Consider the following 8,551-nt stretch of genomic DNA (forward strand, 5'->3'; position numbering starts at 1 on the left):
TTATGCTCTTTGTTATTTTCTATATGCTACTTCTGGAGGTATTAAAATATTTCAATTTTGAAAAAAAAAGTAGAGGAGGTAAAGTAATTAGGTTAGGCATGACGTTACCAAGGAGAAGAGAGGTGAAAGATGAGGCCTACACCTTCACTGAGATAGGAAACTTCTAATAGAAGACCAGATTTGACCAAATTTGGCAAACTCTAAAGGTCTTAGTTGGTGTTTCTGCCATATAAGGTCAATTCTTCCTTGAGGTCTTGTCCCAGTCTAGATTTTATTAAATAATTCACTCACCTTAAAAACTGTCAAGTCTTCTAACTTATTTACCTATTGAGAAATCAAAATGACCTAAACCTTAGTGACTTCAATGTTTATTTTCTCATAGTTTCTGAGGGTCAGGAGTTCTGGAAGAGCATTGCAGAGTGTTCTGCTCAGGGATTCCTAGGGGTGGCTTAGGATGCTAACAGGGACAGCTGTCATCTAGAGGGCTGACTGGGGCCAGAAGAGCCATTTGCCACAACAACAGCTCATTCCCTTGGTAGTTTGCAGAAGACCTTTGGTCTTCACTCATGGCAGAAGCCTTTCATTGTCTCCATATGGCCTTCTCCATAGCCTGCTTTAATACTCTCAGTAAGTAGCATCTGACCTAGCCCAAAGTAAGTGATCCCAGAGACAGTGAGCAGGAAGCTTCAGCAACCTACCTCTCATGAGCTGGTCTCAGAAGTTGAATGCTGTCTTAGTCTATTCCCGCTGCTATGGCTTAGATGAGTGTCCCACAAAGGTCTCTGTGTTAAAAACTTGTTTCCCAGAGTGCTACCATTGGTAGGGACCTTAGATCTTCCATAGGGGAGGTCTTGTGGGAGGTCATTTGGTCATGGGGCGCAAGCCTTGAAAGGCACTGTGGGAGTCCAGCCTCTTGGTCTTGCTCTCTGGGGGTGAGCACTCAGCTCCTTCCCACACCCTGGCGCCATGTGCCATTCTCTGCACAGGCCCAGAGCACTTGGACCATTTGACCTTGGCCTGGAATCCACAGACCTGTGAGGCACAGGGACTTTTCTCTTTCTGTTGATTACCTTACATACTTCATTACAGTGCTGGAGAGCTAAGATGCTGGGAAATTCGTAATAGAAATTTTATTTCTCACAATGCCGGAGGCTAGGAATTCCTAGATCCAGGGCCAGCAGTTTGTTGTCTGTGAGAATGAGCTAAGATGGTGCCTTTTTGATATTTGTCCTCATATGGCACAAAGACAGGAGGGGGAAAAGGGGACAAAGCTGGGTGAAGCCTTTTATTTGGCGATTAAGTTTCTTTTTATTAGGATGTGTTTGTGATACATAATGATTACTTTCACTGTGGGGAGTTGGTAGGTGTACATAATGCTCTTATTCTTTTGACTTCTCCTGGGCCTCTCCCTCTCCTTGGCAACTAAGTTTCCACATATGAATTTTGGGAGGACACATCTAGATCTCACCTCTGGTGCCAGTCCCACTCCGAACAGGGAAATTTAATTCCATTCTCTTAAAGAAAGAAGAATCAAATTATTTGTAAGTATATGTTAAAACCACCACTGAAAGAAAACCCACCACCAATAGTGCTGGGTTACTTTCCTCCTCAGTAAATGACACTGTCCTGCAGATTCTGCTAAATTAATGCAACACTACAATGTTACAAAGTTCTAGAGAAAAACTGTTTAGAGTTTTGTCTAGAGTTTTGTAAATATCCAATATTTAGAGTGAATGTGTATTAATTCATTTACTCTTATCCACCCACCTGTAAGGTAAGAGAACTTTAACAGTGTTCAAAGTTTATGAAGTCATTAATGAGTAAAATGGGTCTATCCTTACTAGCTATTATAGTGAATATCTCTCTGTACACATATGCTTTTTGTGTATGTTATACACAATGAAGCCTATAAGTTATATAATTGTATTTCTGAGAACCAATGCTTTTCCTTTGCAGTACTGGGAACTGACCCCGGAGTCCTCACACTAAGCTCCATCCCAAGTGCCCACCCCACGCCCTTTTAATTCTTGAGGTAGTGTCTCACTGCATCTCTAAGTTGGTCAGGCTGGGTCCAGCTCTCAACCCTGCTGTCTCAGAGTGCTGGATTACAAGTGTGGCCCATAATACCCAGCAAAATTAGATAGCTTATATATGTGAATCAGAGCTTAAGAATTTTAGACCTTTAAGAAAGCTTACAGGTGGTCTAGTCCAGTTCCTTTGTTGCATAGATGAGAAAATTAAGCACACACACACACATTTGCCCACGATAGCTCTTAGAGTGGGGCAGAAATCTACTGCTGAGAAAGTTGTTCGAAAACGTAATGTTGGAGGAGGGACTCAGTGCTCTTTAAGGTCATCTTCCAGTTCTGAAAATCCATTATATTTTAGAACAATACTTGAGAAAGGCACAATGTGTAACATTCTTCCTCTTTTAATGTTGCTTACAAGTAGGTAACTGAATAGTCCGAAACCTTTCTCAAGGTCACTTTGTAATGTGTTGGGAGGAATTGGGAATCCAGCCAAGTTTGTTCCTAGATGTCCTCATTTAGACTCTTTCCGCTCTGTTTATGACTTGCTTTTGAAAATTTTACTGCCATTTATCACAAATAAAATTGCCTTCATTATACAAGCAGAAAGGATTAAGTAATAATTTTTACCTTGTCTTTGTTGAAGGCTAATATGCTCATATCTGTGAACACATGAATTATGTACTTATGTAATTTGATCTTAGATAGGGAGAAAACAAAGGTAGGAATAGACTGGTGGTTTCATGACTCTTAGTTTAGGTATGTTAACCATCATACCTCTACTGACTCTACTGAAATTTTATAGCTTATATCAGCAATTAAATGTGTATGGCTTACTGGGCATACAAAGCAAATGATAAGATAGTTTTATTTGCTTTGCCTACTTTTACTGCAGGCTATCATACTGTTCAACACATTGTGACTATATACTTAAATATGCAAGATAATGTGAATAGTATGAAACATTGTGGTGTATGATAGAAAATCTTCTTTTTTTTTTTTTCTGTTGTTTTGAGACAGGATCTTGCTATGTAGCCCAGGCTGACCTTCAGCTCACTTTGCAATCCTTGAACTCCCAGAGGTCCTCTTGTCTCAGCCTCCCAAGTGCTGAGATTACAGGCATATACCACCATACCTGGCTGTATGTGTTTTAAAAATAGTTGTAATGCTTGAATTCTTTAAAAAAATGTTTTTAAATCATTTATTTATTTATTTATTTATTTAGTGCAAGGTCTAGCTACACAGCTCGGACTCGTAGTCTTGTGGTGATCCTCCAGTCTTAGCCTTCCCAGTACTGAGATTATAGGCCTGAGCCACCACATCTGCTTTTGGTAGCCAGCTCAGCATGCCCTGGGGGTGGGGGTGGGGCAGGGGATAAGATACCTGGGATCAAACCCCCGTCCTTTCACTTGCCAGACAGGCCCTTAGACTGCTGAGCTGTCTCTCCAGCCCCCTTTTAGCTTCTTAAAATTAGTAAAGTTTTACTTCCTTGTTCATTTTGTGGTACTTTGTGTCAGGAATCGAATTCAGGGGTCCTCTACCACTGCGCTACATCCCTTTCACTTCTACAAAGATTTAAAAATTTTGAGATAGGGTCTTGCTAAATTGTACAGGCAGTACTCCAACTTTTGATCCTCTTACCACAGGCTCTCAGAGTGTTGGGATTGTAGGTGTATGTTGCTGTCCCTAGCAGAGGTAAATGTTTCAATGGGAAAAACATTTTAGTATATTACATTAGACTATTTTAATACTAATCTTGTAGAAATCCTTAGCTTACACAAGTGTATTTTCAAAGAAATACGTGGAAAAGCAAAGCATGTCTTGGCATGTTTTCTGTGATCTTTTACTTGATAAATGCTTATTGGATGTCTCATTTGCCATAATTCCTATCGCTCATTTCTTTCTATCACTGAATATACATTTGTTCCAAGATTTTCTGTAGATGTTTAAAGTTCAGCCTGTTCTCAATCTGCGTCATTATCTTTTTTTTTTTTCTTAGCTCTACTTGTTTTTCTACTCCCCACTTATTTTACTGATACTAGAAACCTGAAATCATGTATGGATTTCTTCTTTTGCTCCTTAGCCTATCTCCAATATTTATTTATTTATTTATACCCTAGTACTACAGATTCAATCCAGGGCCTTGTGCCTGCAAGGCAAGGGCTCTGCCGCCAAGCTATATCCCTAGACTTTTTTTTTTTTTGGTACAGGGTCTCACTGCACAGTTCAGATTCCTAGTGATCCTCCTATCTCAGCCTCCTCAGCACTGGGATTACACATGTGCATCACCAAGCCCAGGGTTCTGGGGGCCGGCACGGCATGGGGTACCAGGGATTGAACTTGGGTCCTTACGCTTGCCAGACAGGCACTTAGACCACTGAGCTATCTCTCCAGCCCCATTTTTAAAATTTTTGAGGGGTTGGCCAGATAGCTCAGTGGATTAAAGTGCCTGCTTAGGTAGACACAGGGACCGGGGTTCGATCCCCTGCATGCCATGCCAGCCCCACCCGTGGGACATGCTGAGATGTCGAGACTGGGTGTGGTAGTGTGTGCCTATAATTCCAGTGCTTGGGAGGCTGAAAACAGGGGAATCACTATGAGCCTGAACTGCGTAGTGAGACCCTGTAGGCCCTGTACTAAATACATTTAAAAAAAGAAAGAAAGAAAGAAAGAAAGAAAGAAAGAAAGAAAGAAAGAAAGAAAGAAAGAAAGAAATTGAGATAGAGTCTCACTGTGTTGCCCAGGTTGGCCTCCAAGTTCTCATCTTCCTGTTTCTGGGAATCTGGAATTATAGGTGTGGTCTGTCATGCCTGGCAAACCCCAAATCTTTTAATTGATTCTCTCTCCCCTTCTTTACCACCTCCCTTGTTCAGACTTCTGTCTTTCAGGGATCTTCGTAGTCAAACTGTCTACCCAAGGTGTCCCCAGTGACCTCACCGTCCCCTCTCACCGTTACTGAAACGGGTATTCCACACCAGCTACCTTAATAAAATATAAATTGAATCACATTGTTCCTCTTCTTAATACCTCTTACAGATGGATTCCTATTTCCTCAAGGATGAAGGACGAATTCCGTACTACCAACATGGGCTCCATCTACCTTTCTGAAATGTCTGGTTAGAAACATACTTACAGCTAAACACCGACCCTGTCTGGGCACTCCGCCTCCAGGGTCAGCTGCTTCTCCCCTGCTTCTCTCTGCAGGGAATGTCTACACATTCCTCCCCTCCCACCTCCTCTCCTAGCAGTGTCTTCTCCAGGCAGTTAATTGGCCTCTTCACCCTCTCCCAGGCCTCTGTGTCTACCTTTATTAGAGCTGTTGTGCACAGCACTGTCGGCCTTCCCATTGAGCCGGAGGCAGGAACTCAAGTCTCACTCAAACTAGCAAGGGGCAAAACTCTTCTCACCGATGAAACATTCTTGCAAAACTGAAGTTTCTTAATACTGAAGTCCTCCAGTTTGTGGTAAGGAGAGAGGTGCTTTATAACTGTCATGGGAATGCCAGAATTCAAAATAAATCAATATATTATAGATTTTAGCACAATGTCTTAGTAACAGATTGGATTGTTTCTATTTTATGATTTTATTTTTATTCTTATTTTAGTTTTACAGTGCTGGGAATTGACCTCAGGGCCCTCGCACTGACCTACATCCCCAGTTCTTCTTATTTTGACACAGGATCTCCCGGAGTCACTAAACTGTGTCTCCTGGGTTCCAACTTGCCATCCTCCTGCCTAGTTTCCTAGAATGCGGGCATTATAGCCACGTGCCACTGTGTCAGGCTTATGTTTCCTTTTTAAGGTATCATGTCCTACATGAAAAATATTTCCTGTCCTGTAGCTATTAACACCAGAATGTTTCCGAGGAAAACTTTTCAGCAAATGTATTCTTTTCTCCTTTGAAATCTGAAGTGCTAGAGTAACAATGAGAAATACAATTTTCAATTAACTCTCCAATATTTCATTTAAAGTACATATATTTTACTTAACAATGAACTTAACTCTGACCATAATTTTGCCAGCAGTTTACCATGATTCTGATTAGAAAAGAGTGACTTGGGCCTGGGGAGATAGCACAGTAGAATAAGCTCTTGCCTAGCAAGCTCAGGGGCCTGAGTTCAATCCCCAGTACCGGGGGAAAAAAAAAAGAAAGAAAGAAAAAGAGTGACTTTGCTGTTTTTGTGTAACAAACAATTTGTAATTGTTGTAAAATTCATCTTATATGAAATTGTTAACACTGTAAAAGTGACACAGAAAAGAATAAATGATGAAATAAGATGAAATGCCCATAGAAAAACTATCCAGAGAAAACTATGGGATTGAATTTTCCTTTTTTTCCACACTTTATAATTTTTACTGCATCGGTTTCATAATTTGCTTCCTTCCCACTTAAAATTATAAAATCTTGCCAGATATGGTGGCCCACACCTATCTTCTCAGCGCTCAGAAGCTGAGGCAGTAGGACCTCTGTGGGTTCACAACCAGAGACCCTGACTCCAAACAAACAAACAAACACTGTAACTCTTGCTTTGGTACATAAACATTTAAAACTTGTTTCATAATAAACATTTAAAACTGTTACTCTAAATCTAATATTATGGAGCACATACAACTATTTAGACACTTAGTTTCCATATTTTAAATTTTTGCATCTCATAAATAATTATATACATAATATATATGTAATTTATATGTTATAAATTACATTTATATTATATTATGAAGCCTCTTAATAAAGCTTTCCTCTATTGCAGATTATTTCCTAAAGAAAGAATCCCAGCAGGTATGGTGGTATATGCCGGTAATTGTAATCCAAGCATTTAATTTAGCCAAGGCCAGTGGTGGCAAACCTCAAAATCTATGGTACTCGAGTTATTTTTAAGACAAAAGATGGTAATGTACGAGCTGTTTATTCCAAACTGGGTTTTGGGTTGCAGTTTGGGCCCTCATCTCTAAAAGCGTGGCTATCACTGTCCTTGGCTAATTAGCAAGATCTTGTCTCAAAAGAAAATGTAGGCATGTGGGGCTGATTCCAGGTTCTAAGAGCTAGGAACATTCTTACAGATTGAATCACAATGCCCAAAAGCTTTCTATAAAGGTTATTTCAGTTTACATCCTTACAAATATAGCATCCTTTGATCTCACTAGTAATATTACTTCAATATTGACTAATATGATAACTGAAGTTAGAACTTCTGGTCTATTCGATTTTCAGAATCTTAGGACAAAATTAAGGCTTTTGAAGTTAAATGCATATGTAAGTCTGGTCATGGCTCTGACATCTTCTAGCCAGATTATACAGCACACATTACTTACCCCTTTGAGGTTCTCTTTAATCATTTTTACAAAAATGTTGCCAATACCTCAAACATGAGATTGTAGTAATCATTAAGTCAAGTTAAATCTTTTCACAACATTGACACCTATCCAACAATAGTGAATTTTTCCTTTTCAGTTGCAAAAGTGGGTTATAGACTTGTTTGATTAGAGTACCACTTAGGAACTTGACTATCTTTGTGTAAGTGACTTGAGGAAGGAGGAACAATTACCTGGATAATTCCTGAGCCCTGGGCCAGAAGGTAATCTGTTGGTGGTCTCTGACAACACCATAGACCCGTTCAGTTACCAAGCACACACCTGGTTCCTATCCTCGAGCAATCTGCAATCTAAAGACCTCTGAGTTTAACCCTTGTTTCTCTTGGGGGTGTTAATTGTTCAGAGGGGTTTCAAAGGGCAATGGTGGAAACTCACTGAGGAGGTCAGTGAAAGTGATCTGACAAGAGTTCCTGGAAAAACTGTCTCCGCGAAGGCAAATGCTAAGGCACGAAGGATACCAACGATTTGATCTATAACAGTAAACAGTCTTCAGATTTATTTGAACGTGGAAACTTATTTACAAAATATAAATTTAATAAAGCACTGCAATCCGGGTAAAACAGGCTAATCTGGTTTTGTGGAGCATGGAGATACGGAACGCTGATTCAGAAGTCAGGATCTTTTTATCCGGCTCCCAGTTAGTACTGAAGTGAGCGGACTGGATGGATTTAGATGATGAAGAACTCTCTCCATAAGCAGCATAATTTAGGTTCCTCTTTAGACCCTACTGCCAACTTTTTCTTTTGCATTTCTCCACCCAACTGCCAAAGAGGGTCCTGGGTGACAAAAACGATCACACACCTTTGCTTGGATTAAAATTCGTACTGCCGACTGGCGCTACATCCACGGAGGCTTTGGGGGCGTTTCAAAAATTACTCCTAAAAAAGCAAGTATTTTCAGTTGGTTAAAACCTGCCCAGCATTTAAATGTTCTCTGTGGCAAACAGAAGTTCTCAGATAGGCCTGTTTCTCCCTGCCAGCCGCGAACTCCGAGCCCTGCGCCCATCCGCGCCCGACTCCCCGGGAAGCCGCGGCCGGGGGCGACGGCGACGCCCGGGGCGAGCTCGCCCGCACCAGCGCGAGTTTCAAGTTTCCGCTCGCGGGGGAGGCGGCGGCTCTGGGAGGGCGGCTCCGCGCGGCCCCGGCCCCC

At 41.1% G+C, this 8,551-nt stretch overlaps 1 pseudogene; it reads left to right on the plus strand.

Moving 5' to 3' along the window:
• The window catches only part of LOC101570733, a 34,254-nt pseudogene that overhangs the window by 19,337 nt on the left and 6,366 nt on the right, over positions 1-8,551 (plus strand).

This window comes from Octodon degus, unplaced genomic scaffold (genome assembly GCF_000260255.1).
Source record: "Octodon degus isolate 3935 unplaced genomic scaffold, OctDeg1.0 scaffold00012, whole genome shotgun sequence".
Lineage (NCBI taxonomy): Eukaryota > Metazoa > Chordata > Mammalia > Rodentia > Octodontidae > Octodon > Octodon degus.